The sequence below is a fragment of the Ruditapes philippinarum genome, unplaced genomic scaffold (assembly GCF_026571515.1).
Source record: "Ruditapes philippinarum isolate M1 unplaced genomic scaffold, ASM2657151v2 ctg7923_1_1_1_1, whole genome shotgun sequence".
Taxonomy (NCBI): domain Eukaryota; kingdom Metazoa; phylum Mollusca; class Bivalvia; order Venerida; family Veneridae; genus Ruditapes; species Ruditapes philippinarum.
Window position 1 is genome coordinate 20113 of NW_026866792.1, and position 14190 is coordinate 34302.

General features: G+C 31.8%; 1 long non-coding RNA gene across 2 annotated transcripts; it reads right to left on the reverse strand.

The window, feature by feature from the left end:
• Positions 1-1113: 1113 nt before the first annotated feature.
• On the reverse strand, positions 1114-5229 carry LOC132733738 (uncharacterized). Of its 2 annotated transcripts, XR_009626206.1 has the most exons (4): positions 5020-5229; positions 4502-4607; positions 3672-3837; positions 1114-1874 (listed from the first exon to the last, which is right to left on the reverse strand). It is a non-coding gene; the product is annotated as an uncharacterized LOC132733738 (long non-coding RNA). The 2 variants fall into 2 exon arrangements; XR_009626207.1 differs by lacking the exons at positions 4502-4607; positions 5020-5229 and adding an exon at positions 4227-4307.
• Between the last annotated feature and the right edge of the window lie 8961 nt (positions 5230-14190).

Consider the following 14190-nt stretch of genomic DNA (forward strand, 5'->3'; position numbering starts at 1 on the left):
TGCTTCAAGGTCATGCTGTGACCTAGACCTTCAAGGTAATGACCCAAATGTTGCATGTGACATATCGTCTCAATATGGTGATCATTTCGGTGAAATAGTTGTAAAATCCGACTTCAAATAACGAATTTATGGGCCGGACACGATTTTGCTTCAATGTCATGTTGCGACCTTGACCTTCAAGGTATTGACCCAAATGGTGTGTGCGACACATCGTCTCAATATGGTGATCATTTCTGTGAAATAGTTGTAAAATCCGACATCAAATAACCAAGTTATGGGCCGGCACAATTTTTGTTTAAGGTCATGCTGTGACCTTGACCTTCAAGGTAGCGACCCAAATGTTGCGGGCGACAGGTCGTCTCAATATGGTGAGCATTTCTGTGAAATAGTTTTAAAATCCAACTTGAAATAACAAAGTTATGGGCTGGACACGAATTCAGGTTCGTATGTACGTACAGACAGACGGACAGACAACCCAATGACTATATGGTCCGCCGAAATTTTTCGGGGAGCATATAAACAATGTTTGACAATAGCTATTATTCAGCACATGTTGCAGTATTTCTTAGCACCATAAATGGGAAATATAATATTGTTGTAAAAGATAAAAATCAGAAAAGTTACAGTTTGAAATCTTCTATCTGGACAAAAAGTTTCATTCAAACATGAACTGGCATGGATTAACATACATACTTCGACATCCACTTAGACAAATCACTATTAATAACAATAAATACTAACAATAGCGTTATGTGTTATGCAAAAACAGACTAGACCAATAATGGCTTTCAAAATTGTAAAAATGAATCTCAAAAATATATTTTGGTCTTAAACAAACAACATATTTCATGGACATAATACCTTCAGATTTAAACTCATATGTCATATAACATTATGATTGTGAGCAAAACAATATCTGACACGAACAATTATGGCTTTCAAAATTGTTAAAATTAATCACAACAATATATTTGGGTCTTATACAAACAACGAATTTCATAGACATAATTTTTTGTTTGCTTGTTTTGGGTTTTTACGTCACATCAACACAGTAAAGGTCATATCGTGACGTTCAGGTGCCCTTCCTTGCATTATTTCAGGCACGAACGGGTATCTGAGTAGAACCACTGACGTTCAGTTAAGCTAGCTGGATAGCTTCCTCACAAGACAGATTCCAAAGTCCCTGTCGGGATTCCAACCCACAGCGGTGAGGGGCAAGTGGTTTGAAGTCAATGACCTTAACCACTCGGCCACGGACGCCCCTCATAGACATAATAACTAAAGATTTAAACTAAATGTCTTTAGTCATGTCATATAACAATTGCAAGCAAAACAAAAACAAACTAGAGCAATAATGGCTTTCAAAATTGTAAAAATGAATCTCAACAATATTTTTGGGTCTTATACAAATATAGACATAACTATTAAAGATTAAAACTAAATGTCTTTAGCCATGTAATATAATGATTGCAAGCAAAACAAAAACTGACTAGAACAATAGTGGCTTTCAAATTTGTAAAAATGAATCTTAACAATATATTTTGGTCTTATACAAACATAAACATAATAACTGAAGAATAAAACTAAATGTCTTTAGTCATGTCATATAGCGATTGCAAGCAAAACAAAAACTGACTAGACAATATCGTAAGTTTGCATGAAATTGGCTTGGCAATTTATGAGATGTTGTTTAAAGATCAAGTTTACGGACGAAAGATAGACAAAAGCTCGCAATGTCACTTTGTTAGCTAAAAACGCACTACTTTACTCTTTCACTCTTCCAAGTTTCAGTGCCCTGGCCATTGTGTGTATTTTGGTGTTGACTGCTTTGGTGACTAAGCTTCTCTCCATATTTAGTTTATTGGTGCAGTACACTGAAAAAAACAAGGTTTATTTTTCATTTCCATGTTACCATGTTTATACTGGATAAAACTAGAACTATCACTGAAGGTGAATGATACCCCAAAACCCCACTTTGAAGTAAAGTGGCAGTAATCTATTAGTAAAGCCCACCTACAAATGAAGAAAATAAACACCAAAGGCAATTATTATTTATTGCTGGCTTGATTTTGATCTGTTGGGATGAACATGTATTTGCATTGCAAAACCTAGATTTATTTACAAATGACAAGTGGCTCATATATTATAAGTTTATCTAACTTAGTTAAGAAATCAAGGTATCATGTTAAAAAAACACCAAAATAACAAACAAGAGCGATCAGTGATCACATGTGTCGCCTCATGATGGCCAATTTCATGTTGGGACAAGTTTTGTGACAGACAGACAGACAGTGCACAACTAGACTTGGTACTGATCATTCCTTTAAAGTTTGGATGAAATTGCACCAGTAGTTTTTGAGGAGTAGTCCGGACAAGCTTTTATGTATCTGGCAACACACAGAAAAAAAAACCCACCTTTTCATCAAACTTGCCAAAATATCATTCAACCGGAAAACCTGTGCAATATGTGCAAGGACTTGAGCAACAGATCAATCCTGTAAAGTTTCATTGAAATTGCATTTGTGGTATAATAGATGTAGTCCGGACAAACTTAAAAAAAGGGCCATACCTCTGACAAAAATCATTGAACCGGAAAATGCTGACAATATGCACAACTAGACTTGGTACTGATCATTCCTGTAAAGTTTTGATGAAATTGCACCAGTAGTTTATGAGGAGTAGTCCGGACAAGTTTTGTGACGGGAAACACACAGAAAAAAAACACACCTTTTTATCAAAGGGCCATAACTCGGCCAAAAATCATTCAATCGGAAAACCCATGAAATATGCACAAGGACTTAAGCTACAGATCAACCCTGTAAAGTTTCATTGAAATTGCATTAGTGGTATAAGAGAAGTAGTCAAGACAAACTTTAAAAATAAAAATTATTAAAGGGCCATAACTCTGACAAAAATCATTAAACCGGAAAATGCTGACAAAATGCACAACTAGACTTGGTACTGATCATTCCTGTAAAGTTTGGATGAAATTGCACCAGTAGTTTATGAGGAGTAGTCCGGACAAGTTTTGTGACGGAGGACAGATAGACAAGACGACGGAGAAATGATCCCTATATGTTGCCACTACTCCATAGAGGCGACACAAAAATGAACCATGCTGTGAACATGACAGCTAGGTCAGAACTCAAAGTTAAAACCAGGGTAATTCAAATAACCATTAGGATTTTTCTTCTAAATGCCACTGTTTGAAAGAACAATGTTGACTAACCAGTCTTACTTGTATGCAAAACTCACTTTTTCAATTATACATCAATAACAGTGGTTAAAATATACACAGATACTTTTCTAAATCATTACTGACATGATGACTGAGAAAAACTTGAAATGTGTCAATAAAACACGGATGCCCCCACACGCCACTGTTCTGTCAATCTTATGACTCTAGGTCAAATAGTTTTTGGACTACATGTGCCACAAGTTGAAAACTAAAAATCAACAAAGGGCCATTATTCTGTTTAATTTAGTTGCAGAAAAAATTCCTTCCTTTACTACCATCTACACATTAAGTTTGTTAATCCCTGGAAGTTTAAGCAAAATCTGCCATCCGGTTTAAGAGGAGTTGCGTTCACAAGATTTTGGGACAGACTGACAAGTGCCACGCTATATGCTCCCACATTGTGGGGGGATAAAAATAATCTTATTTTACTTACATGTTAAACTGTCAAATCCTCTTTTGTGCCAGGCAGTATCTACTGCACTGGACATACCACTGCGGGTTTTACAGGGAAATTTCGGGGAAAGTCTTAATCTGCTGTGAGGTTTTTTAAGATGTGGACCACTTCTGATTTGTTTTCAACCTTTGACTGTCTGTGAGAACTGTAATTGTAAAAATATATTTCAAAAATATTTTCTGTATTTTAAAATTCATCTTTAAACGTAATATTGACAAATATTGAAGATTGAACACCAATGAATTGACAATAACATATTTATAATTAATGTAACACAATGTTCATACAGTTACTAGAATAAGTTTTGTTAATTATTAATGCTAATTGCACGACTTTTTCCAGACCAATTTTAGTAATCACTTTTATGAAATAATTCGGACTGCATATCGATTATTCATCACATGAAGATACATCAAATTGTTTCTATTGAAGACGACTCCAAATAGCATTACAAAATTATCACAGTATTATCATTTAATTGCTACACCATGATTATAAATATATATAAAAATAACCTCATAGATTTCAACTTACAGTTTAATAGGCATTTTTGTTTGATGTATTGTTGATGATTGTTAATCACAATTGTATAAATCTGACCATTCACTGTCATTTTTTAACTGTAGCATCTGACTGATGAATAGACCTTGAATAAAAAAAAATACATATGTACAAACAGTATATGGAGAGATATTCATATATTGAAGCAACTGACATAACACAAACAGTTCAACAACACCAGTCAGTTTTGCATAGTCCTTTACTTTCGTAAATAAACAAAATACAGAAAACAAACTACCAGTACTCACTTTAGTGCTGGCAAACATCTGGCAAAGGACATCCTCCGAGATCTTGTCAATAAGATCTTCCATGATCTTGTGTTCTGATACCATTGATTCTTCATGATGCACATCCCTTAAAAAAGAATGCATGTATTTAATATGAATTTTAGTCTTAAACCAATGAAGGTAAAATATGATAAACAAGATCAACAAGGAAAGGCGGCGTTCAATGAACGCAACCCCCATATGACCAAGCAACAAGTACCAATGGCAAGGAGCCCAGGCGGACCCAGTTTGTCATGTAGAAATAAATACTTTTTTAAAAAAACAATTACACATTCATGTTATTTTGAAAAAAGAAATATGTACATGAATATAGAGTAATATTCTTTGGTTCCCTAAACCACGAGTGTGCCAGCAATATAGGATTATACCATGATAAGCTGCATAGACATATAATTACAAAATAATTTTTGAAATTCTTCCAATTCAAGTACATGTTATTTCGAAAATATCATTGTAAATTTTATGTAAATGTGTCTTACTCCATTTCCTTGATCTTATGCAGCAGATTCTGTCGGCATAGAAGCCAGTGCTGTCTCAATGATATTTCCAACACGTCTCTCCATTTCTTTTCATGTTTTTATTTCCAATTGTTGGTATATTTAGTGTTGACAACAAATTGTTGACCCTCACCGGCCCACCTACACTATCAATCATTGCTGTAAGAAAATGAAAGAAACAAATTATTTCATTAAAGTATACAAATATTTTGTCCAAAAAAAACTTCACATGGATTGTAATTTACATAACCGTGATAATAACACATTGCATAAATTAATATAGAGCTATTTTTAGCTGCCTCATGTACGTTTAATATTAGTACTACTGTGACTGTGTGTATTGGCAGCATAGTGTAAACTGTGTCTTTTATATAATGTACATGTAGGATTCTGTTATGTCTTTTACTAAAAATTGCATTGTTGCAAGATTTAATTTAGCAACGTTTTATCATTTGTTTTTTCAAATTTTCTCAGTGACTTTGGGGAAATTAAAACAGTTCAGAGGGAAGTTTATAAAACATTTCACAATAGGAAGTGGCTAGCCGTACGGCTAGCCAAAAGTTCTAGCCGTACGTGAGTCACGTACGACTAGCCAGGACACACTGTATTGGCTAGCCGTACGGCACTTTTCAAAATTATATGGAGTATGTGAGTCACGTACAGGCTAGAACTTTTGGCTAGCCGTATGGCTAGCCACTTCTTTCACAATAAGGAGTAGTGTTTTACAGCTAAACACAAAACAAGATACATGTATTCTGTATAATAAATTAATTATTTAAAAATCTGAAACATAAAATTTGGTCCGCATAATTTTACATGTTTGACATCATTGGAAGACAAGTAAATAAACACTGATAAATCATAATGTATCGATATATTCATTTTGGTACGAGACATTACATCTATGAATTCATTATCAGTATATAGTACTTAATGTAAAACTATGATGCAATACATTAATCACTACCTGTTCCTAATTTTTGTGTTGACAACGAAACATGGCATTCCAACTTTCACAGGTCTTCAATCTACTAGAGTCTGTGTGTTTTTCCATGGGTCCTACTAAACACTGCTAAGGACTGCTAAGGACCGCTAAGGACTGCTAAGGACTGCTAAGGAGCCACAAAGGGACTACTAAAGAGGCACAAAGGACCTTAAAATACCTCCTAGGCCATTCTTATATTACATGGTATTATTTTTAGTGAAAAAAAAAATTTATAATTTTAAGAAAAAAAATATGATTTTGGTGAAAATTTTATGAGCTTGTCGGACCGCTAAGGACTGCTTCAGATACACAAAGACTGCTAGGGAGGCACAAAGGACCTTAAAATACCTCCTAGGCATTCTTATAAATACAAGGTAGTATGTTTAGTGACAAAAAATGTATTTATTTTAAGAAAAAATATCATTTTAGTGATAAAATTCATGTTTTTGAAGAGTTGTCGGACCGCTAAGGACTGCTCAGGTGCACTAACAACTGCTAGGAGGCACAAAGGACCCTTCAAATCCCTCCATAGAACATTTTATAAGATATGGTAGTAAGTTAATAGACAAAAATGTATTATTGTAAGAAAAAAATATAATTTTGGTGATAGAATTTATGCTTTCGATGAGTTGCAGGACCGCTAAGGGACTGCTCAGGTGCGAAAAAGGACTGCTAGGCAGGCACAAAGACCTATAAATATTTCCTAGGGAGGCACAAAGGACCTTAAAAAATAACTGTTGGGGCATTCTTAATAATTCATGTAGTATGTTTAGTGACAAAAAATGTATAATTTTAAGGGAAAATATCATTATAGTGATTAAAAATTCATGTTTTTGAAGTTGTCGGACCGCTAAGGACTGCTCAGGTGCACTAACAACTGCTAGGGAGCACAAGGACCTTCAAATCCCTCCTAGAACATTCTTATAATATATGGTAGTAAGTTAATAGACAAAATGTATTATTGTAAGAAAAAATATAATTTTGGTGATAGAATTTATGCTTTCGATGAGTTGCAGGACCGCTAAGGACTGCTCAGGTGCAAAAGATGCTGGGCAGGCACAAACCCTATAATTTTTCCTAGGAGCACAAGGGGACCTTAAAAAAACTTTGGGGGCATTCTTAAATTTCAGGGTAGTATTTAGTGACAAAAAAGTATAATTTTAAAAAAAAATTCATTTGGAAAAAAATTTCATTTTTTTGAAGAAGTCATTTTTACATCACATTTTAACACATAATTTTGATAATTTTATTTAAATTTTCCTTGCCCAAAAATTCCATTAGGTTTAAAACCTAATAAATTTTTGTCAAACAGTTGAAGCAAAAAACAAAAAAATTTAAGTGGAAAAGGGTAACAAAAAAATTTTATCATTTGAAAAAAATTCTGAAAAAAAGGACATAAATTTTAAAAACATAATGTAAATGACATTGTATTGAAAATTTGACTGATACATTACATTTTTATAAGCATCAATAGTTTTGTTTTCTAAATGCTCCTATGTGAGAAATTTTCTTGTCAAATCAAAACAAAAAACATAAAGAAGTGAAGTTAAGGTAAGTAAGTTAAGAACAATTTTTTGAGGCAACAAGTTGGAAACCTTAGGTTTTCCCCCGTGAGGCTAACAATGACAAGATTTAAAAATACAAAATCAAAAAAGATTAAAATATTATAATAAACAAAGATTTGTAAATACTTTCAACAGAGATCAACTTTGAAAAATGAAAAGTTATGAAAAGGGATTTGAAATTTAATAATGTTCATACATACTTCATTAATCATTAATCAATAAATTAAGCTATAGAAAGTGTTTCAATTTCAATTATTAAATTAATTTGTCAAACACTAGTCTTGTATGTATAATTACAATGTATCATATAAATCTATATTATACTTGTTTGTTAATGTTTATGCTGTTCTTGCCGAAACAAAACACAAGAACAACAAAATCATTTGTCAGTCAAATTCAGCTATAGAAAGTGTTTCAACTTCAATTATTACAAAAATTTGACAAACACTTGTATGTATAATTACAATGTATCATATAAATCTATATTTAATACATGTATTTGAAGTTTATGCTGTTCTTGCCGAAAAAAACACAAGAACAACAAAATCATTTGTCAGTAAATTCAGCTATAGAAAGGTGTTTCAACTTCAATTATTACAACAAAATTTTGACCAAACACTTGTATGTATAATTACAATGCTATCATATAAATCTATATTTACAGTTACTTGTTTGTTAATGTTTATGTTGTTCTTTGCCGAAACAAAAACACAAGAAAACAAAATCATTGTCAGTAATTGTATGCAATTATAAGTGGTTTGATTTAAGGTGACAACAGACACTTCCGTGGTACTCACATAAATGTCATTTAAACCAAGTTATTTTAGTAATGATTGTTATTTATTTGATCTTTGTGCATTAAATGTCGTTGATCATCATAAAAAATAACATATTTGAAAAAAATTGCCTTTTGTAAATGATTGATTTTGAATAAAAATCCTAAAATTTTAAATCGGTCATTATCAAAATCATTTTTTTATTTTTTTGTCATCAAAAACTTTTGGAAAATAACCATAGTTATATATCTGGGGAACCGTGTCTCAAAAATTTTTTCTATCTTTTTCTCAAAAAAATATTACGTAACGTCAAACTTTTTTTATGCGACTTTTTCACCATACATATTACGTAATTAAAGATAATTAGTCGCTGATTGAGCAAACAAAAATCCTGACACGGTTCCCTCCGTAAATGAATTTCCCCTTCATGTGCTTTAAAAACCGCATGTTAATTGCTTGATTATTAAAAAAGTTGGGCCGATTCAAAGTTAGTCCGACACGCATCAAACGAAGTGTCATAAATCGGCTGTTCTCTCTCGGACCCCTACGTTTTACGCTAAATAATTGCATAATACACAAATATCGCACCAGAGAGGGTCACAAGTTGCGGTAACATACTCTAACAACATTTCATGACCCAGTGACATCTGACCAATTAAAAAGCTGCTGATTAATATCAGTTTATAGCCGAAATTTCTTCAATTCTTAACGTGATTTACTGTCCGTCTGGTATCTGTCGCACATGTCACGTGACTATCGTAAAATTTGAGGCACTCAGTGGGGGAAATGGAACGCAATTTGCGCACGCTAGCGGGGTATTAATTTTTTCCTTTTTGAAGTTTATTATCATTAGCATTATTATTGTATTACACCAGTGTCACTCTGCCTGTGTATTCGTGTATGAAATTCCGTTAAAATATAAAAATAAATAACAAAAACTGAGCTTCTCGACAGTCTATTAAAGTCCATGGTAGATGTAACAAATAAGGAAACGGGATATTATATATTTTGTTCCACCAAATTGATAATGCTTCACATATTTTAATAGAAATAAAAGGTATTACTCGATCATTATGATCTGGCCTTCTTGACTTCTATTATGAATATCATCTATGCACGGCATAGAGATCCAGTTTCTACCGGGATAGACAATACATTTTATTCTTTGTCCCAGATTTATTAGTACTGTGTCCGATTTACTGGCGAACAATTTATTTTCACTGAGAATATATTTTAATATCTTTCTTTTTTTATTCATAGAGAAATAATCATCCATAGACAATCTAAAATGGTTTAGAAATGTCAGGGACACCTTACCACAAGTCATATAGGCGTTCACATAAAAATGTGTTTTGTTGTTGTTTTACTTGACATTGTTAGAAAAACGAGGTTGAATGTAAGTAAGCCCTTGAATCCGCTACAAAATCTATCAACTCAAATGTAATATCTATCAATTTAACGGGACAGACAAATTATTTTTTCACACATTATGGATATTTAAGCAAATACATTTTATCAACCCGTGTCGTGCGATTTGCTGCTATGCTTAATTTATTTTGTTTGCAAAAATTTCGTTACGTACATTGGCCGACAATTTGTTAATTTATAAAAAAAAGGCTAAATGTTGAGATATTTCATAAAAGATGTACGGTTTGTACATACATGTATTACGAGAAGTATGGGACCAGTAGGACTTTAATTCACGGATATATGAAACACCGATTTCCCTCATTGATTTGCCTCAACAGGGGCGGAGCGTTATCGATAATCGGACAGGTTTACGCGAATAGCAGATACAAATAGTTAAGGTACCGTTTAAACAAAAACGTTAAAAACACATTTTTTTGGACTAATGCCCAAAACTAAAATCACGAATGTCTTCAGAAAAGGTTGATAAACTACTTACAAAAAATCTCATTTGAGGTTTTCATATGAAATGACTCCTTTCACCTAAAGAAGTCCCAAAATGTTAAGCGGCACGCACGCCTCCAGATTCATGCTTATTTTCAATGAATATTAAAATGTTGTTAAAAGTAAAATAAATGAAGTAAAGAAAGTAATTGAACATTGCAATTTTGGCACTTACAATCGCGTAAATTACCAAAATGAAGAAAAATATCAGAACGCCAGTACTTAAGATATAAGCGTATGACGAAAATAGCCGATACCTATATTAATTAACAGAGTTATTTCCCTTTTTTTTACAAACCATTTTTTTTGCTTAAAACAAACAATCATATATAAGAAGCTTATTTAAGCCCATTGATGACATTATAATAGCAAAACAAGACAAAAGAACAGTGGAAATGTCGACAATAAAACTAAAACATAAAATATGGGATTACTTAACATAGCATGATGTAATAGTGGAGAAAGACATACCCTGACAAAAAAAGCAAGTATACATATTTATGTTTAAGCACATATCAATTATCAAGCTGGTCTTAAACACACATCATAACATCTATATACAAAGACATACCCTGACAAAAAATTGCAAATACACATATTTATGTTTAAGCACATATCAATTATAAGCCTGGTCTTAAACACATATCATAACATCATATATACAAAGACAGTACCCTGACAAAAAAATGCAAGTATACATATTTATATACAAGCACATATCAATAATAAAGCCAGTCTTAAACACATATCAAAACATCTATATACATGAAACACAGATCCTGACCTTTTACATACAAATGTACAAGCACATATAAAAAGAATATATATACAAACACATATCATTATGAATCGATCGCATTTTTTTCATATACATGTATGTTGGGAAAATGTTTGTAAATATTGGCTGAAACCAAATTGTCCCTTTCTGCCACAGTAAAATGGAGCTATCTAATGTCAAATAATAAAGTTATTAAAATATCACAGAAAAAGGATAACTATTTGGAATGAATATTCTGCAAATTGTCAATCTTAAAACAAAGATTACAAACACCAAATCATTCTTAAAATTCAAAAAAATGCAAAAACATTTCCTAAAAAAAAAACATCAAAAATTCTATGACTTTTCTAAATCCTTTTTTTTGTTCGAAAACCCCCAGAAATTACAACGCCGCAGGGAGGCGTTCTTTTTTTACATTTTGGGGGAAATGTTACACTAAGAATGTTCAAATCTCATAGTCCCTGGGATTTTGGGGTTTTAATAATAATGATAATAGCTTTTTTGCTTTAAATAGCTACATAATGTTCAATTAATGTAAACAAATAGAAACAAATTTCAGCAAAAATACATAGAATCAAGCTCCTTGATCAAGGAGTTCCTTTCTTTTTGTATTTCAAAATGAAAAGTTGCATAGACATTTGAATGAACTGTTCTGAATTAAATAAGAACATTGATAATGAAAGGAAGATTCTTTATTTCCAGATAATGTATTACCATTGTGTTAAAGAAAATTATCATACAGACAGTAACTTTCTATATATATTTACAAAACAATATATAGTGATATAATCAGATTTATGTTTTTAATAGATATTATACAGGCTGAAGTAAATTATAAGTTGTCATAAGCTTGAATTTCTATTTACTAAAAATAGTAAATACCAAACAAATAAAAATTTTCATTTTAAAAAATTTACAGATCTGCTTTTAAATTGTTGTAATTTATTACTACCAATTGATGAAATTTTATTTTTATTTATGTGAAATGTCAGTAACATTATTATATGAAGATGTTATTATGATTCAGTGTTATAAGTTCATTATTTCCCAGTATTGATAGTTCTCTATGTTTAATGTTTCAGTATAAATGGACAGCTGATCATTCATTAAAATTTATAGAGTCAAAATATTTTGTTTAGGACTTTGTTTACAAACAAATTTTAATTATTATAACTTTTTCATTACTTGGGTCATAACCATATATTAAAATCCTTTTTCTTATGATCTTCTTCCATTTCTTATAATAATTATTGGTCAAGTGATATGACAATGTGCTGGAATATGGAGACAAATACTTTATTCAGGGTGGTGAAATATATTTGTTTTTTGGGTTGTTTTTTTTTTTTTCATTGACTATATATTTGGCCAATAAAAAAATGATGTTCAATAGATCCTTAGACTTTATTGATCTACAGCCTACTTAATAGGCATTCTCTAACAGAAAGTCCCTCCCACTGTTTTGAAGTATATCACACTATATTGGCACCCCCACTGGTTTGTAATATATCACACATCCCAATATACAAATACACAGCTCCCAATATACAGCTTGTTAACTTCAAATAATGTGCCAGCCCCATCTGTATGTATATAGTTAGGATCCTTATCCCACTGTTTTATGAGGAGCTGGGATAGATGATTTGTTTTTTATTGAAGTAAAAAGAATGATCTTAAAGAATCTAAGTTTTAACCATTGATTAATTTTAACCACAATGTCACTTCAACATTCTATATATCCTACTTTAATAGTTTTCTGTGAATATATAGCCTGATAAGATTTATCATTCTGTTATGATTATTCTATTTAATTTTAGTGTGAAATATTTCTATGTACAGTTGCAAAGCTAACTACTTCCATATCATAAAACACAAGAACAAGATAAGTTTAGTGTTATTGTAAAAAGAATCATTTGCTCATTTCTGTTACATCTGTCCACTTCAGTTCCTTAAAAAAAAAAATTATATATATATATTTTTATCACATAAACCCCGGCGCGGGAGTGTTATAAAGCCATTTAATAAAAACGATATTACACTAGTGTAATAACACTTTTGACATGACGTCATTTGCGCTATATATAAACATAGCGTTACACTATGGGCGCGTCATTGTAGAATTACTCGTTTAACAGTTCACTGTTCTTATTTTGTATATGTGATAAATAGAATATTATATTTTGTGTAGATTCAATTCTAAATTAATATTGAACTTGTTGAATAAAACAGTATTATGCTCGCCAGAGCTCGCATAATATGATTTTATTCAACTCTTTCAATAAATTTAGTATTAAACTACACTCATTCAATATCCTCTATATATGTATCCTACACTTAACATAAGAGCATTTACTTAAAGACCTAGTCAATTTTTCACATCCTATGCAGTCCTGTTACTCATCCAAAACATAATAATCAACACCAAAATACATAAAAATAGAAAGATCACTAAACAAAAATTAAATAGAATTACTATACTCTAATAATTATTAATTTAAGGTCTTTTGTGCCTCCCTAGCAGTCCTTTGTGCCCCTTAGTGGTCCTCCAATTCATCGAAAACATAAATTCTATCACCAAAATTATTTTTTTTTCTTAAAATATTACATTTTTTATCTATAAACCTACTACAATATATTATAATAATGCCCTAGGAAGTAACTTAAGGTCCTTTGTGACTCCCTAGCAGTTCTTTGCGCACCTGAGCTCTCCTTAGCGGTCCAGCAACTCATCGAAAACATAAAATCTATCACCACAATTATATATTTTTTCTTAAAAATTATACCTTTTTTCTCACTAAACATACTACCATAATATTATAAGAATGCCCTAGGAAGTAATTTAAGGTCCTTTGTGCCTCCCTAGCAGTTCTTTGCGCACATGAGCAGTCCTTAGCGGTTTTGGCAACTCATCGAAACATAAAATCTATCACCACAATTATATTTTTTTCTTCAAATTATACATTTTTTCTCACTAAACATACTACCATATATTATAAGAATGCCCTAGGAAGTAATTTAAGGTCCTTTGTGCCTCCCCAGCAGTTCTTTGCGCACATGAGCAGTCCTTAGCGGTCCAGCAACTCATCGAAAACATAAAATCTATCACCACAATTATATTTTTTCTTAAAATTATACCTTTTT